This window comes from Phocoena sinus, chromosome 11 (assembly GCF_008692025.1).
Source record: "Phocoena sinus isolate mPhoSin1 chromosome 11, mPhoSin1.pri, whole genome shotgun sequence".
Taxonomy (NCBI): Eukaryota; Metazoa; Chordata; class Mammalia; order Artiodactyla; family Phocoenidae; genus Phocoena; species Phocoena sinus.
The window spans coordinates 20,576,660-20,593,570 of NC_045773.1; the positions used below are offsets into that span (position 1 = coordinate 20,576,660).

The window sequence follows — 16,911 nt, forward strand, 5'->3', positions numbered from 1 at the left end:
AGGAAGAGAGAGACGAAGGAAGGAAGGAAGGAAGGGAGGGAGGGAGGGAGGGAGGGAGGGAGGAAGGAAGGAAGGAAGGAAGGAAGGAAGGGAAGAAGGAAAGAACTGAGTTCAAATCCAAGTTCTTCCCCCCCTCATTAGCTATACAGCCAGGGGAAAATTAAACCCCTCTAAGCCTGTTTCCTTGTCTGTAAAATGGGGACAAGAAGAGCCCCAACTTCACAGACTGTTGTAAGACAATCCACGGAATAATGCATGATACCCACTTGACACACTGAATATGTGTGAGCATTGAATACAGTGTAGCCATTATTATTAACAACTTCATCATTATCACCATCATTTTCACCCTGGCCTGATGCTAACATGGTTTCCCCAAAAGAACTCCTCCAAAACCGCACCAGAAAAGAACTCCCTGATTCATGTTTGGGCCAACCTGCTACATTCTTAGACCCATGAGGCACTGTAGAAGGATCCTTGACCAAATAAAGCCCCAGTGCAAAAAGCCACCATTAAAATACTCTCCTTGTAAACTCCTTGTACACTCACACGCAATTATTTATTCTCGTTAATCACATAAATACGTTAGAAGCACACTCTAGAGTAGGGGGAAAACAAATTAGGACAATCGTTGGGATATGGCGGGAGGGTATTTTTGAATATCATCAGTGTCTTCTCTTCTATTATGTGAGCATAGAGATTACCAAGAGCTAGACAGACATTACATGCTATTGTCAATACTATCATGTCCATAACAAGAATCTAAAGACATAAATTCTTGCAAAGCCTTTCTGTACCCAGTTCATCTATGTCACCATTCACGGCATTACTACGTAGAAAAGGAAAATGGTACAAAATATTATACCCAGTTCTTCTTAATCACTGTGTTTTCAGTAATATTTTATTTTAGATTCTTCACGCAGTCTAGGAGCTAACATAAAAGTAACACACTGGAACCCATCCATGAATGCTCAAGGAAATGTGCACAGAGTATTTTGTTTTGATTCCTCAGCCATGGTAATAGACAGAATATTCATGAAACCCTTGTACTTAAAAATGTTCCATGGCCAGCCAATATTTGCCAGAATGATACTGCCATATAGTCAGCAATGGAAAAATAAAGTCATGAGAAAACACAACCATTCTCATCTTTCCCAGAAAGATGGCCAGGATATCTGCTTTCCTGTGCCATAGAGGCTGACACCAGCTACGAAAATCACAACGTTCCCCTCACTTGAAAGCACATACGCACGGGAAAGGAAAACAAAGGTGTTCCAATGATCTTCCCCGAACCCAACAGACTGTTAGAAATTCACCAGGCTTCCTTTCACCTTTAAATTTGTTCTCCTGAAAAAGCACAGTTAGTAAATGAGTTCATGCCATCGAAAACGCAAAAAAGTAGTAGAAAATCCAACTGTCCTAGAATAATAAAGTAGAAGAATTTGTTCGTGAGTCGGGGACAGAAGGGAGGAATCGAGGCTGACAAGAGGATAACGCTGCTAGTGCGTCATTAAACTCGAATGTGAGGGCAAGAGCTGATAGGCTGTGAAGCACATGGAATGGAATCATAGCACTTAGGATTTACACCTGTCTTACCGGAACGAAACAAAGATTTATATTAGGAAATATTCCCACATGGCTTTCAGAAAACCTGATCAATTCTCAAGAAACTGAACCAAAGCAGTCTTTGAGACGTACATAAACTAGAGACGTATAAGTTACAAATCAGACCTTTCTCTCCATCTGAAATGTGTCATCTGTGAAAGAAACTTCTATCAACATTAAGGATCATCAATTACTAATGCCACAAACACAGTCCATTTAGTGGAATTTAATTCTTTTCATACCTCTGTTTCTACACCAGCTAGTTATCCTTCTCTACAAGCAGCACACTCCAGGAGTTAAGAACACAACCCCTGGACTCAAACTTCCTGCATCTGCCACTAACTCTAATTTCTCCATCTGTAAATGAGGAACATAACTAAACGAGTTAAGGCAAGTAAGACACGCATGTTTCTGCCTGGCCTTGACACCGTTTTAATCTTTCTCATCTTCTCTAGTCCTAGTATATCTTTCTTGGGCAGAAAACAGGCAGAATGGATATCTTTGCAGAGTGATTCCAACATTGCTTTATGAAAGAAATGCAAACGTATGCCTGCTTTGATTTTATTCACTCTTTAACAAGTATTCATTAAGTTTCTACTATGAGCCCACAGGTACCCTGCTAGAAGTTGGGACATACCAATGAACAACAAAAGATACAGCAACCAAGACACAGTCCAGGCCCCTTTCCTCCATCATATATTCCTCAGTGGTGCTTTGCAGATGCAGCTTGCTGAGTATGAAGAATATGGAGTCACCATTAAGGAAAAATTGCTAGTACGTGTGCTTCAGAGCTGGCCATGTTTACTGTCTTTAATCTGTGAACTAGTGACATACACCTAGCTAAGACCCTGCTTTTGAGAGCCTTATATGCTTCTACAACACCTCATGTGTCCATCTGTTAATTGCATATATATTTATTCAACACTTACCAAGAGCCAAAGGCCAGACTTGACCCTGGGTAGAAACTAGTGAGAAAGGCATGGTCCTTCTCCAATGTAGAATCTTGCATTTTAATGAGATTGTTTTTTTAATTGAAGTGTAGCTGATTTACAATACTGGTGTTAGTTTCAGGTGTACAGCATAGCAATTCATTTTTTTTTGAAGATTATATTCCATTATAGGCTATTATAAGATATTGGGTATAACTCCTGTGCTATACAGTAAATCCTTGTTGCTTATCTATTTTATGTATAGTACTTTGTATCTGCGAATCCCATATAGAATCTTGCATTTTAGAGATGAGTGCACAGACGTGGTCCAGAGGGCAAACGCAACTGACCCTAATTCATACCATTAGGAAGGGCAGCACTGAATTAAAAACCATGCCTAATGCCAAATGCAAGTATGTCCCCTCCTCAGGGATTTTACTCTTCCTGCTGTCCCCTTGGCCTATAACGCTCTTCCCCAGAGGGTTGCATGGCTTACTCTTCAGTCAGTTAATTCACATCTCCATTTAAAAGGAACCTCAGAAGCGAGGTCTAACCTCTGAGCCTCAAATGAAATAGGAACTCCTCCTGGCTTTATTCCTCTTCATAGAACTTTCCACTCCTACCAGGACGTTAACTCCAATAGGGCACGTATCTTTGCCCATTTTATTCACTGCTCTATCCCCAGCACAGGGACAGCACTTGGCACAGAGTAGGTGCTCAATAAATATGTGTTGGGTGAATAAGCAGTGTTCTTTTGACCTACCCTTAGGCACACCCATGTCACTCCTGCTGAGGAAGCTTACAACCCTTAGACTGCAGAGAAGAGGGACAATGACAAAAATCCAATTCATGAAACGTGAATGCTATGGAAAGAGCTGAGTGGCTGGGAAGCATGCGGAAGGTGACTGCGGCAATAGGAAAATATGCCAAAGTGTGGTTTATGCTAAACAGCAGATGAGTTAGGGTGGTGTACCAGTGTGGCATTAAGGAACAAGAGTCACATATCGAGAAATGGAGGGACACAAGGCACATGACATTCAGCCTCAATGTCATGCAGACACAGGTGGTGTGGGAGGGTGTGGTGAACTAGATACAAACCCATCCAAGGGCGAATGTTGGCCCATATTTGCTGAGTCTTCAGATTTTTTAAAAGAATAAGTAAATCCTGAAGAGAATATAGAAATTAATGATGTCACATTTTGATCAATTCAGAGTTGTTTTCAACACTACTCAGGCTACACTAACATCTAACAGCACCATTCAGAACAGAAGGTCCCAGACCAGCAGCAACTATTGTCTTCTCTGACCCCACCCCCAGGAGTCACAGCAGTGCCACACACAGGGCACTGAACGATGTCTTCTTGGGAGTCTTTGCAATTGGCATATAAACTCTAAGAAGGTTCATGGTTTCCTAATCTTCACTCCTAGAACTGAATGAACAAATATTCCGACTTAACTTTTCAGTTCTTTCTTTTTTTAATTTTATACTGGAGTACAGTTGATTCACAATGCTGTGTTAGTTTCAGGTGTACAGCAAAGTGATTCAGTTGTACATATACCTGTACCTATTCTTCTTCAAATTCTTTTCCCATTGAGGTTATTACAGGATATTGAGCAGAGTTCCCTGTGCTGCACAGTGGGCCCTTGTTGGTTATCTATTCTAAATATAGCCCTGCGTACATGTCAATCCCAGACTCCCAATCTACCCCTCCCCCCGTGACCCTTCTCCCCGCCCCCATTACCATAAGTTCATTCTCTAAGTCTGTGAGCCTGTTTCTGTTTTGCAATCTAAAAGAAATGATACAAATGAACTTATTTACAAAACAGAAACGTTTCAGTTCTTAATGAGAGATCATGGGATGCCAACGAATCTTAGGTACAAGACAATGTTTTCTCAGAGTCTCTATGAAGAATTACCAAAACAAAACAAAACAAAACCCCGGCAAAAAATTGCAGAGCTCTGGATGGTACTAGAATCAAGCAGACTCTAAAATAGGTCAGAGAAAGAGCTGTAATTGTTTTAAATTCTTACCAGGCAAAAAATAAAAATAAAATGATCTGAGGGGGGGAAAAAATCACACTCCTATTTTTCTTTATGTATACCTTGTTTGTTCCCCCAAACAAACTTAAAGCAGCTTACGTAAAAGCACACAACACCCCAAGATGAAACAACAGAAAACTAACATGCGCAGGGGAAGAAAACAGGATGAAAGACAATTCAAAAGAAAAAAGAATTAAAGGACCCTAGGGACAAGACTGGTTCACAAAAGGCAAATAAGAACCTGCACGTTTTTCTAAAGGTGAGTCACAAACTGCTTTCTAAGCCACGGGGCACAGAGTCCAAGGTCTACAAGGGCCAAGTGGTTAAAGTAAGGAGGTGAAACAAAGGGAAGAGTGCATGCTTTGTTTTAAGGAAAATGGCATTACTTTATTGGATCCCACGGTTGCCATGGAGACATGTGATCCCAGCATTGCCAGATCTGATTTTTCAATAGATGCTGGAAATTCAAACACACTTGTGCGAAATCTTCTCATTTTCCAATGTTGGCAAACTAGTTTTCTTTTGGTTTAAAAAAAAAAAAAAAAAAGTATGGGTTGAAGAAAACATGCCTGTGGCCATAAAGAGGAAGAAGACATGATCAGTTACACGACTAACTATATCCATAAAATAAAACCCCAAAGTTGAGTAGAAGTACAGTCATTTGTGGTATCAAAACCAGAGAGACACTTCTCCCAAGGATCTTCATAAAGAAGACACTGGAATATCCACAAGATAGGCACCCCATATAATCAGGATTCATGGGGCTCTATCTCATGATGACCTTCCAAGGAGACCGAGAGCATAATACTAAGTGTAATGTAATAAAACTAACTGCTGGGGTTGGGGGGAAATGGGGTGGGGGGTAGGGGCAAACTGTCAGGTTTAGAGATTTCTGCTGGTCTGGATTATTTCAGGTATAGATTTTACAGTAGCTTTCCCTTAACTATTTTTTAACCAGTGAGCACTTTTGATAAATATAAAATCCTCACGCCTTTCTTTAATGTTATTTGACAAATCAGAGTAAAAGCTACCTTGGAAAATGGTTTTTCAACTGACATTGCCTTCTTTTTTTTTTTTTCGGTACGTGGGCCTCTCATTGTTGCAGCCTCTCCCATTGCGGAGCACAGGCTCCGGACGCGCAGGCTCAGCAGCCATAGCTCACGGGCCCAGCCACTCCGCAGCATGTGGGATCTTCCCGGACCGGAGCACGAACCCGTGTCCCCTGCATCGGCAGGCGGACTCTCAACCACTGCGCCACCAGGGAAGCCCCGACACTGCCTTCTTTCCTCATTGTTTTACTAGAGTATTCGGAATAACAGATGAACCTTTATCCTTCGGACTGTAATCCATAAATATTGGTTTTTCTCAGCAGCATTTGAGAAGTACTGAGTAGAACCAGATGCAAGGTTAGATCCCCCAACGAGGATCTGGAGTGAGGTATTCTATGGGACCATTAAGTTCAAAGCCATTTGCTTTACTGGACAGTCCATCTAGCAGTAGGATTGAACTTTGTGGATGTTGAAGAACCTGCCAGTCACCAGCCAAGGAAGGATACAAAGGTAGGACCAAATATCTCCACAAAAAAAAAAAAAAAAAATTCTGTATCTGTTGCAGGTCACCAACAAAAGGACAAGCAAGCTCTAGTCCACACAGTGACACACAGTGATGATCCCTGGAATCCCTGGGGTGCTGAAAGGGTGGCTGGGTTCCAAACTGGGCTCTTGACATACCTAGAACTAGTGCAACTTTATTTCATCTGTCTCATGTAGAGTTAGTTCTAATGCTTGTTTTGAACATGCAAATCTGTTTAAAAACATGATTGACACATCAGGGGACAATTTGAGCATAACCCACATGAACTTGAGTTTCCTTATGTATGATTTGGTCCACAAGAAACACTAGGTGAACACAGAAAACCACACCCACCTGAGTCAGGCAGTAGAGAAACACACAAAACTCAGACACCACAAACACCTGCCCGCTACCCTCAGTTTACCATGCGTGCTGCACACCGCAACCACCCACAGCTTTGCTACAACTTTCCACCCAGTTTAAGACAGCTTCCTTCCACCACCTCACCATGGTTTACAAGCTGCCACCCTCCCCTCAGCCACCTCCCCAAGCAAACACTAGGTCTTTTCAAGGCAAACCACCAAGTTTATGTGGTGCTTGCATACTGCTTAACCATTTAGCAAGTGTAAAACTCTAATGCTTTTCTAAGGTTCCTAGCTTTCCTTTTTTTATGTTCTTGATGAAGTTTTTGAGTATTGTGCCCCAGCCCCGCTTTTCCTGTAGACTCTGTGCTATCTATTGCATGATTTTCCATCATCTAGTGATTGTTTTAGAAATGCGTATGTTGTATTAGGGAAGAACGGTCAATACTGGGATACTAAATAAAATGTTATTTGAAAGAAAATGATTTCACTAGAATGTAAGTTCTCCTCAAAGCTACCATGCTGCTCCCCCAACTCCAGGGGATACCATTCACGTCATATAAGATGTGTATCATTTTCATTATAAATTAACTAACTCGGCATTTAACAAATTGTTATGTGAAGCCTCATATGTGTCATGAAAGGACTACACTTCAAAGGATGCATGTGTTCACTTTGCAAAAGTAAAGGAAAACAAAAAAATAAAAATCATTCATCATCTTAATACACAAGCATTTTGATGTTCTTCCTTTCAGTTTTTTCTCTTTGCACATATAACACCACTATCCCTGCCATGTGCACTATTTTGCCTGTTCTATTTATCTTATCTTGGCTTTAAATTGGCCCGCCACTTCTAAATCAAATATGCTTACATTTCTTTAAGAAAAAAAAAAAAACTGTTGTCAAATTGACCCAGTCATTTAACATTAACTGAGCAGGTACTATCTGTTGAGCACCATGCTCTGTGACATGCAAATTAGAATATTCAATAGACTGGGCTTAACCACCTAGAGAATTTCTTAAAGTTTCCAAATTTGGCATAGTTAAAACATTTCTTGCCCTTAAGATTAATTACTATTTTCATTCTAGTTCTAAGATTGGTTAAAAATATAAATTACATAAATAGCACATTTGGAAAAGAAAATGGACTTGTATTATCAGCCACCTGCAAAGTACAGCTTCAAGAATTGCATTCTGCCCTTTTATCTGTCACCTTTCCAAATACTGTACCACCAAAATTAACGACACAAAACAAAGCTGCATTTGAATATTTCTAAGTAGTAAATACACACATTAAAGTGTCATGGTGCTCCCTTCGACAGCACATGTACTAAAATTGGAACGATACAGAGATTAGCAAGGCCCCTGCACAAGGATGACAACGCAAATTCATGAAGTGTTCCATATTTTGAAGGATATATGTATAGCTGATTCACTTTGTTATAAAGCAGAAACTAACACACCATTGTAAAGCAATTATACTCCAATAAAGATGTTAAAAAAAAAGTATTATGAAGTCTGCCTATCAATTTTCCCTCTTTATTTGTCCAGCAAGGTTATTTTAAGATTTTATTTTGTTTGTGTTTGACTATGGATTTAAGAGTTTAGTAAATTACGTGGAAGATATAGATACACATAAATATATATAGGTGTGTGTTTATGTGTATGTGTGTGTGTGTGTCTGTGTGTGTATCAAAGACTGGGCTCAAATATATATATTCTTGTATTTTCTTTTCTACAAAATGTGAAATATACATGTCATTCTATATATTTAAGTTAAACTGGCTAACAAGAAACCAGGTGTAGAAAGCTGTTTGGGGTTGTATCTTCTCTTGCCAGTTGATGAGATGCTGGGAAACACTAAGAAATGAGGGCAATAAGGACAAAATCAAAAGAGGTGAGATAATCTAGACACATAATAGGGTGCTCTAAAATCACTGATAAATGATTTACTCTTCTCTTTAAAAATTTTTTTAAATAAAATAAATTTCAAAAAAATTTTAAATAAGCGACTTGGCTAAGTCATTATTCAGGTTCCAAACCAGGGGACGGAGGGAACACTGGCAAAGGTCACAGGGTTACATCTTCATATGCCATTCAGGTGCCAGCCTCCACCACATTTTATGCTTCTCCCTCTCTCATTGAAAAAGACCACTGTCTTATTATGATAACAATTTCCAGGTGGAAGCTAAGCCTTCAGTCAAGATTCCTGTCCCTTTCAAAGTACCTGTATGTGTGTAACATGGTAGATTAAGGTGTTCCAGCTCACCCTGGGCAATAGCTTTTCTCAAACCTCACAGCAATTCATCTTGGGTACCCACAGAGGCAGTCCTGGAAAGGCAGAGTCTGAGAAGGGGTGAAAGTGCACCCCATAACTTTTCCACCAAAGCACATCTCAGCAGAGGAGCCACATCCTTGCAAGGAGCCCTGGAAGCAAGGCCTAGGAGCATGGTCTGAATTCACCGTCAGCAAGGGAGAGGTCTCCTGGCAGCCTCACGTTTCATCTCACATTCTACTCTCTAATATACCCTTGCTTTTATCAGGAGGAAACAGTTGCTAAATCACCGACCAGCTGAATTACTGAGACTTTTGCACCCCTACCCCAAATAGTCAAGAACTATTGATGCTCTAAAAAACACGAGTCACTTTAACCTCCAGCTTCATGCAGCCTTTGGCACAGGGCTTCAGACTTCCACTAAGAACATAAGTGTTTTGATTTTTCAAAGCCCTGATGTATTTTCTTTTTTAAAAACATCAACAGCAATTCCCTTACTCCTTTTTATCTATCAGTCTTTCTTGAGGAAGGACTACATTTAGAGCAGATCAATTTTCTCCCTCATGGGTCCTGAACATGAATGAACGGAAATCTTGAGGCAAGTTCCCTTCTGAGCCCACGGAGATGTCACTGCCACTCGGAAAAGCTACCGGCCACCGACACGCCCCGTCCTCACATCACAGTGACTCCTTCAGCTGCAGAGGAAGGGAGAAGGGCAATATATCCACAAGCACGCCTGGCAGAGATGCAATTACGCCCCTCCTGCCCCTCCAGCCCAGGCCCCTTGGCACCCTCTTCCATTTAGAGAGCTACTCAGACCCCATCATTCATCAGAGTGTCCTAAAAAGATACAAAAAAGATAAAGTCCTCAACTGTGCTAGACACCGGAAGAAAAAAAAGCAGCCACAAAATGAAAACTGCCTTTTAGAAGTAGTTATGGTTAAACATTAAAAAAAAAAAAATCACATGATTTTGCTCCCCATACTGTAGCTAATGAAAAGGGGCATTTAGTATCCAGTGGGAAAAGCAGTGTTTTATAATTTCATCAGCAATTACTACAAAGCTCATCTGTAAGAGCTTGGCGAATCCTCACTTTTTCTGACCTCGAGAACCAACATTCTCTGAAGTCAGAATCCAGGGACTTATTCTAATGTTGAATGTTCTCCTGAGTCCCTTTAAAAGAAAAAAAAAAGAAAAATGAACTTCACATTGACTGATGCATGACATTGTTTTAATCAAAAAAAAAAAAAAGTGCAAGTTGAAACCATTATAACATGTCATAAAGCATCAGTAATAGCCACTCAGCAAGAACGAAACCGTTTTTAAGGCCATAAACAAGCACATACAGCGCGCTACACCAATGTATTAGAAACATCCTCTTTAAAAGAAAGGGTCACAGAGGGCTCTGGCTCAATCACACTGCTCTCCACACGCCAGCCGTAGAACTTATATGTGACCTTTGCAATTCCCCTTGAAAATCCCTTCAGCACTCAGACATTTCACTTTAAAAATTAGGGGGAGGTGAGGTAAAGCCATAAAAATCAGTAGCAGGCACACCAGAATATGCTGGAATAAGATAAACGTCTTTCTCATAGAAGAAGTGCATGCACTATGAATGAAAAGAATCCAATGCAAAAGGCAACTAGTCACATCTCCTTAACCACTTATATTTTAAACCCAGAAAAGCAAAATTAGACTTACCCTTGGAAGCCATCCTATAGGCTGACTCAGAAACGTAGCCTGTCGACAAGCCAAAAACAGCTACAAACCAGGGCTCCAAAAACTCAGTGGGTTTAATCCTCTCATCCACCTACTAACCCCTGCTAGTACGTATGCATCTGGCTTTTGTTAAAGCACTTCTGCAAATGTACAGAGGATGAGTAATCATTCAGACTTCGTAAAACATGCCAAACCCATCACTAATAACAGTAGTTTCATTTACTCATCACATTTTTGGGTGCCTTGATTTTATTTTTTTAAGAGAAATGAGTGTTTTTGCTGATGCAAATTCCCTGCCACTAGACCATGCACACATTATCCAAAAGGCAATAGGCTGCCTGGTGTGTGTATAACTTTTTCTGGGTCCTTGTCAGCAGTCAGAAATGTTGAACTAATATGTAAAGGCATAGCCTGCTTGATAAACTGTCTTTTAACATTAATAACACCACTATTTTCCTAAATAAACCCTCCAGCCAATTCTACTCTTTCTTTCATTGAAAAAGGCAATCATTTTATTATAATAATTAGAAATACGAATAAGAAAAATAAGAGATACTGAAGCATAAATTCACCTCTCACTGTCTCCCCATCCAATCCCTTCTCTGAGAGATATTCACTGTTGACAATTTTCAATGTATCATTCCCGAAATTTCTATGTACATAGTATGCATGTATGTATACACACACACACACACACACAATTCTTCAGAAAAACTCTTGGGGACTGAGGAGCCTCAGACATCAGAATTTTCTAGATTTTGTAACAATAATGAAGTATATACAGAGTGTAATATCCCTAGTGAGATCAGGGCAACAGCTCATAATCAACCATATTAATTGAATAGTCATGTTTTTTGGAAGGAATATTAAGCAGGATAATAAAGACTATAAATAGCCTCGTGTCATTTCAGGGCAGGTAATTCTGCCAAGTGAGATTTTTTTTTTTAAAAAGTCATTCAACATTTAGAAACTTTTGAATTTTGGAATTGTGGATAAGGGATTTTAGCCCTATCGTTTTTCTCCCAGTTACTTACCAAGTTTTGAAAACTTTTTTTTATTAAAAAGGTTCATGATAAGAAATTTTTAAAATACATATGAATAAAATTAAAGTCACCTGTAAAATCCCACCACACAGAGAATCGAGCTTTTATTCACTCGTGTTGAGTGCCTCCTGGGAGTACAGACTCAATAATCCTTGGGCACACTAAAAAATTAAAGCAAACATAAATTCTATTTTCTTTCTTTTTTTTTTATTGGAGTATAGTTGATTTACAATGTTGTGTGAGTTTCAGGCATAGAGCAAAGTGAATCAGTTATACATATACATATATCCACTCTTCTTTTTTTTTTTAGATTCTTTTCCCATTACAGAGGCCATTACAGAGTATTGAGTGGAGCTCCCTGTGCTCTGCAGCAGGTTCTTATTAGTTATCTAGTTTATGTAGAGTAGTGTGGATATTTCAGTCCCAATCTCCCAATTTATCCCTCCCCACATCCGCTGGTAACCATAAGTTTGTATTCTACATTCGTGCCTCTATTTCTGTTTTGTAAATAAGTTCATTTGTACCCTTTATTTCTTAGACTCCACATATAAGCAATATGATGTGATATTTGTCTTTCTGTGTCTGACTGACTTCATTCAGTATGACAATCCCTAGGTCCATCCACGTTGCTGCAAATGGTATTATTTTGTTCTTTTTTATGGCTGAGTAATATTCCATTGTATATATGTATCACACCTTCTTTATCCATTCCTCTGTTGATGGGCATTTAGGTTGCTTCCATGACCTGGCTATTGTAAATAGTGATGCAATGAACACTGGGGTGCATGTATCTTTTTGAATTATGGTTTTCTCTGGGTATATACCTAGGAGTGGGATTGCTGGGTCATATGGTAGTTCCATTTTTAGTCTTTTAAGGAACCTCCATACTGTTCTCCATAGTGGTTGTACCAATTTACATTCCCACCAACAGTGTAGGAGGGTTCCCTTTTCCAAATCCTATTTTCAAACAAGGTAGAAAGTTATACCTGTTTTTAACTAAAAATATCCACCTTGCAAAACTGTTTCTGAAAAAGATATGAACTCTTTCATTTACTCATTCATTGATTCAAACATTCATTGAGCTTCTATTATATGCCACACAATATGCTAAATACCAGGTATTTGGGTGGCCTGGATGTAGCATATAAAACTACCAGACATCAGATTAAATCTGAGTTTCAAATAAATCAGAACTATTTCAGTATAGTATGTCCCACGTTTGAGACATACATTTTTATGGATATAGTTTTTAAGTATTTGAGATACACTTATGCTTTTTAAATGTCCCACATTTGGGACACACTTATATTAAAATACTACTTGTTTTGACCTGAAATTCAAATTTCACTGGGTGTCCTATATTTCATTGCACAAAAGAGGCAGAGTCCTTGCTGTCATGAACCCTCAGTCTAGTGCTAGGGAGCAGAGGACAGTAGGTGGACAGGTAATAAATAGGCAAACAACTACATACACAGTGTAAATAGAAAAAAGAGCTATGAAGGTGATAAACTGAGCAATTAAGATGGAAATAAAGAAGAATATTATTTAAATACAGAGTTCTTAAGGAAAGGCTTGTCTAGGAAGCTAACTCTGAGGGAAAGGGCATGCTGAAGGAAATAAAAACCTCATAATAGTAGAGCAGCTTGCACAAGACCTAGCCCATAGTATATGCTCAATAAATGTTCATTTCATTCCTTGGCAGGGCCGGGACTTCATCTCTTGGCTCACCCTAGTCTGGCCCTGTGCCTTGGGATGGAGAAAGATAATAAGAAGGGGTATAGTATATGTGGACCACCAACGGCTTCCTCCTTCAGAAAGTCTGGCAGCCACCAACTGTCTACAACCTCATGAGAGATATTGAGCGAGAACTTCCCAGCACAGCCCTCTGGAATGCCTGACCCCCAGAAACCATGATATCAATAGATAACGAAATGATAGCTATTATTTTCAATCATTATGTTTTAGTATTATTTTTTAAGCAAAAATAGTAACCAAGTGTTGGCAAGAATGGGGACCACCCAGAACTCTCAGACACTGCTGGTGGAAATGTAAATTGAGGCAGCTGCTTTGGGAGACTGTTGGTGGTACCTAGGAAAGCCAGACATACATACATCCCGAGCACCAGCCCAGCTTCCATTCCCACTGGCACTGCTGCACTTCTGGTTCTCGCCATTTCCCACAACACAGCCCCTTCCTCCCTTCTCTGCTGGATTTGCAACACCTCCAGTACCAATTACACACACAGCCCCCAGACTGATCTTCCTAAAGCTCACCTTTCACGCTGCCATTTGGCTGCTCCAAAAGTCTTTCATATATAAACTTAATAAACATTTGCTGATGGATTACTTGTAAGATTCAAATCTAGAGAGTTTTACTAACTTGGCACTGAGGAGGAAAAGACAGAAAGCAAATAACCCAGGCATTCAGAGATTTACAAGGCAGCTCCTTGAAATGCCCTCCAAAAACATTAAACCATTGCCAGAAATCCTGATTGTTGTGAAATGCACATGTGGAAATACATCTCAAGGACCTACTGCTATCCATTCAAATGGAATGTCTCCAAATGAGTGCTGTTATGATGGTGACAACCAAGATCAGATTTGCATAGTGAAGAATAAATTTCAAACCTGAAAGGTCTTCCATTGCATGGAAAGGGAAGAGTAACAGTCTATAGAAAACAAAGAGGAAGAAAAAGAGAAAAAGGAAGGGAAGGGAAAGGAGGACAACCCTTAACCTTCTCTAGAATTTTCTGTCAATGCCCTACTCTCTGATAATTGTCTGGGACCATATCATTAGTGGTGGTAATGGGAAGGAAAACCATAATAATTGTAACTACTGTCATTTACTCTGTGACTGCCACGTGCAGACACTATGCTGAGCCATAAGATGCTTATACTGTCATCAGCATTAATGCAACCAATATTTATGCCAGGCACTGTGCTATCTGCTTTACAAGCATCATCTTAGTTCACCCTCACAGCAATCTTGCAAGATTAGTTATTATTCCCATTTTACAGATGAGGAAACTGAGGGATGGAGAGGCCAGCTAACTTGCCTTAGGTTTTATCCATGAACACTTTGAGGGTCTAGGATAAAGTAAGATTCAATAAACGGTGAAAAACAATAAGAAAAAGATTAAAATGCCTCATGGGAATACTTGAAACATGGAAAGAAAAATAAAATACTGAAAATATTGGAAGTCAATTTATGGCAACATAAGAACTGACATTCATGAAACCACACCGATGGGATGAAATACACACAGAACAACACAAGGAATCTCAGCTAAACTGGCAGAATTTAAGCTCCATTTTGTGCACTTTGAAAGGGAGAATCAGAGCCCATATTCATTTATTTATTTATTTATTCATCAAATATCTATTGAACACCTACTATGTGTCAGACACTGTTTGAAGTGCTGGGGATACAGCAGTGAACAAAGAGACAAAAATCTCTACTTCTATGGAACATTAGGGTGAGAAAGGGAATATGGACAATAAACTTAGCAAATAACTAAGCCATCTAAGGTGTTGAAGGCAGCAAGTGCTAGGGTAAAAATAAAGCACCAAGGACCAAGATAGGGGCAGGAAGGGAATGCTACTTTAAATACAGTAGTCAGGGCAAGCCCAGAGGGTGACAATGTAGCAAAGGCTTAAAGGAGGTGAGGAGATGGTTGTGGAGCTCTGTGGATGGTTGTAGGTCGAGCATCCCAGACGGGGCCATGCCTGGCATGCCGGAGCAAAAGCGAGGAGGCAGGTCTAGCTGCCACAGGGAAGCCCGAGGGAGAAAACAGGAGATACAACCAGATTAAACAACAGAAGCCAAACTGCAAAAGGCTCTTTGCTCACTGGATACCCATGATTCTTCAGCTTTGAGGGTCATGAATTACTCATAGAAGCTGATGAAAGCTAGGAGCCTTCACCCCAAAAAGTGCACACACCAAAAATGCTGTCCTAATTTCAGAGGGTTGACATCTCCCTGCTAGACTCCCAGGATCTCAACAACATCCTAGAGGAGATCATAGTCCCTCCAGCTGAACCAAAGAAACACCCTGGATCTAACTTTGTATTTAATGACATCCCAAAGGGAGACAGCAGTTCAGGACAGTGGACACCAAGATTCCTCCAGTCTCTGAGGCTTTGCTTGTTCCAACGTCCTCACCAATCAGGGAGGTCATGCTCAAACACCAACAGCCCCGAGGGAAGCCAACTACATGCGTCACCTGGGGACTCTTTGCTAGTCACAGGGTTCAGACACAAAACTACATCACTAGTGACCTTAACATCCAAAGAGTAGAGGAATGCATGCAGTCATAGCCCAAGGGGAACTGGATGCACGTGGACCCCATCTACCGCCTTGCAGTTCATACGTGTGTGTGCGCGTATGTAGGTACACATATATTTATATCTTTTAATTCTCTTCATACAAGCTAGAAGAGAGCAGAGATTGTTTTTTGTTTTGTTTCGTTTTGTTACTGCTGAATTCCCAGTGCTTAGTACAGTATCTGGCCCACAGTTAGATGCTCATTAAATAAATAATTGTTCAATGAATGAATAAATCCGAAGAATTACTTCTTTGCAAATCACTCTAGGAAATCAGTGGATCAAGATGTCACAACTGAATAGACAGAACAGTTATGTTGGAAAGGTTCAAGGATACGGTTAACTAGGGATTAGAAAAGCTTGATGCAACATGAGCACAGTATTCCATGTCATAAAACATGCTTAGGGAAGATTAGAAATTATACCAGCTTTCTGCCTCAGTCACACAAGTTTCTCAACAATGCTTCTCAAACCATTTGTAATTTGTGGTTTGCATCAGTTTGTCTGTTGTTTTTTTTTTAATTTCAAATCCAACACAGATCAATACTTTTTTTCTTTTTTTTTGGCGGTACGCGGGCCTCTCACTGCTGTGGCCTCTCCCGTTGCAGAGCACAGGCTCCGGACGCGCAGGCTCAGCAGCCATGGCTCACGGGCCCAGCCGCTCCGTGCCATGTGGGATCTTCCCAGACCGGGGCACGAACCCGTGTCCCCTGCATCAGCAGGCGGACTCTCAACCACTGCGCCACCAGGGAAGCCCCAGATCAATACTTTTGTAAACATAATAAAAATGAATTCTAAGACAAATGAAATGAAAAACAAAACAGACACACAAACATGCAAGCCCAAATTTGTATTAGATTCAAGAGACCTAAAAATCACTCTGTCCAATTGTTATAAAGGTTTCTGAACACTCAATATCTGTTCATACCTCACTGCTGACCGACACATAGTTCATGAAGCAGTCTAGTCCATGAATCATACTTGGAGTAGCATGACTCAGATCACACGCACGTGCACGCACACATACATACACACACACACAC

General features: G+C 40.2%; 1 protein-coding gene and 1 non-coding gene across 10 annotated transcripts in view; one reads left to right on the top strand and one right to left on the bottom strand.

Annotated features, from left to right (window-relative positions):
- MITF (melanocyte inducing transcription factor) overlaps positions 1–16,911 on the bottom strand; it is a 224,366-nt gene that overhangs the window by 118,456 nt on the left and 88,999 nt on the right. Inside the window, exon 1 of one of the 9 annotated variants that reach the window (XM_032649232.1) lies at positions 10,486–10,578. The exons of 7 other annotated variants lie outside the window; for them this stretch is intronic. The gene's annotated coding sequence lies outside the window, so the exon portion shown is untranslated. Of the gene's footprint in view, positions 1–10,485; positions 10,579–16,911 lie in introns of those variants that run through there. One more of the 9 variants, XM_032649234.1, reaches the window with a different exon arrangement.
- Positions 7,816–7,920, top strand: LOC116763011. The gene has a single exon (XR_004352427.1). It is a non-coding gene; the product is annotated as a U6 spliceosomal RNA (small nuclear RNA).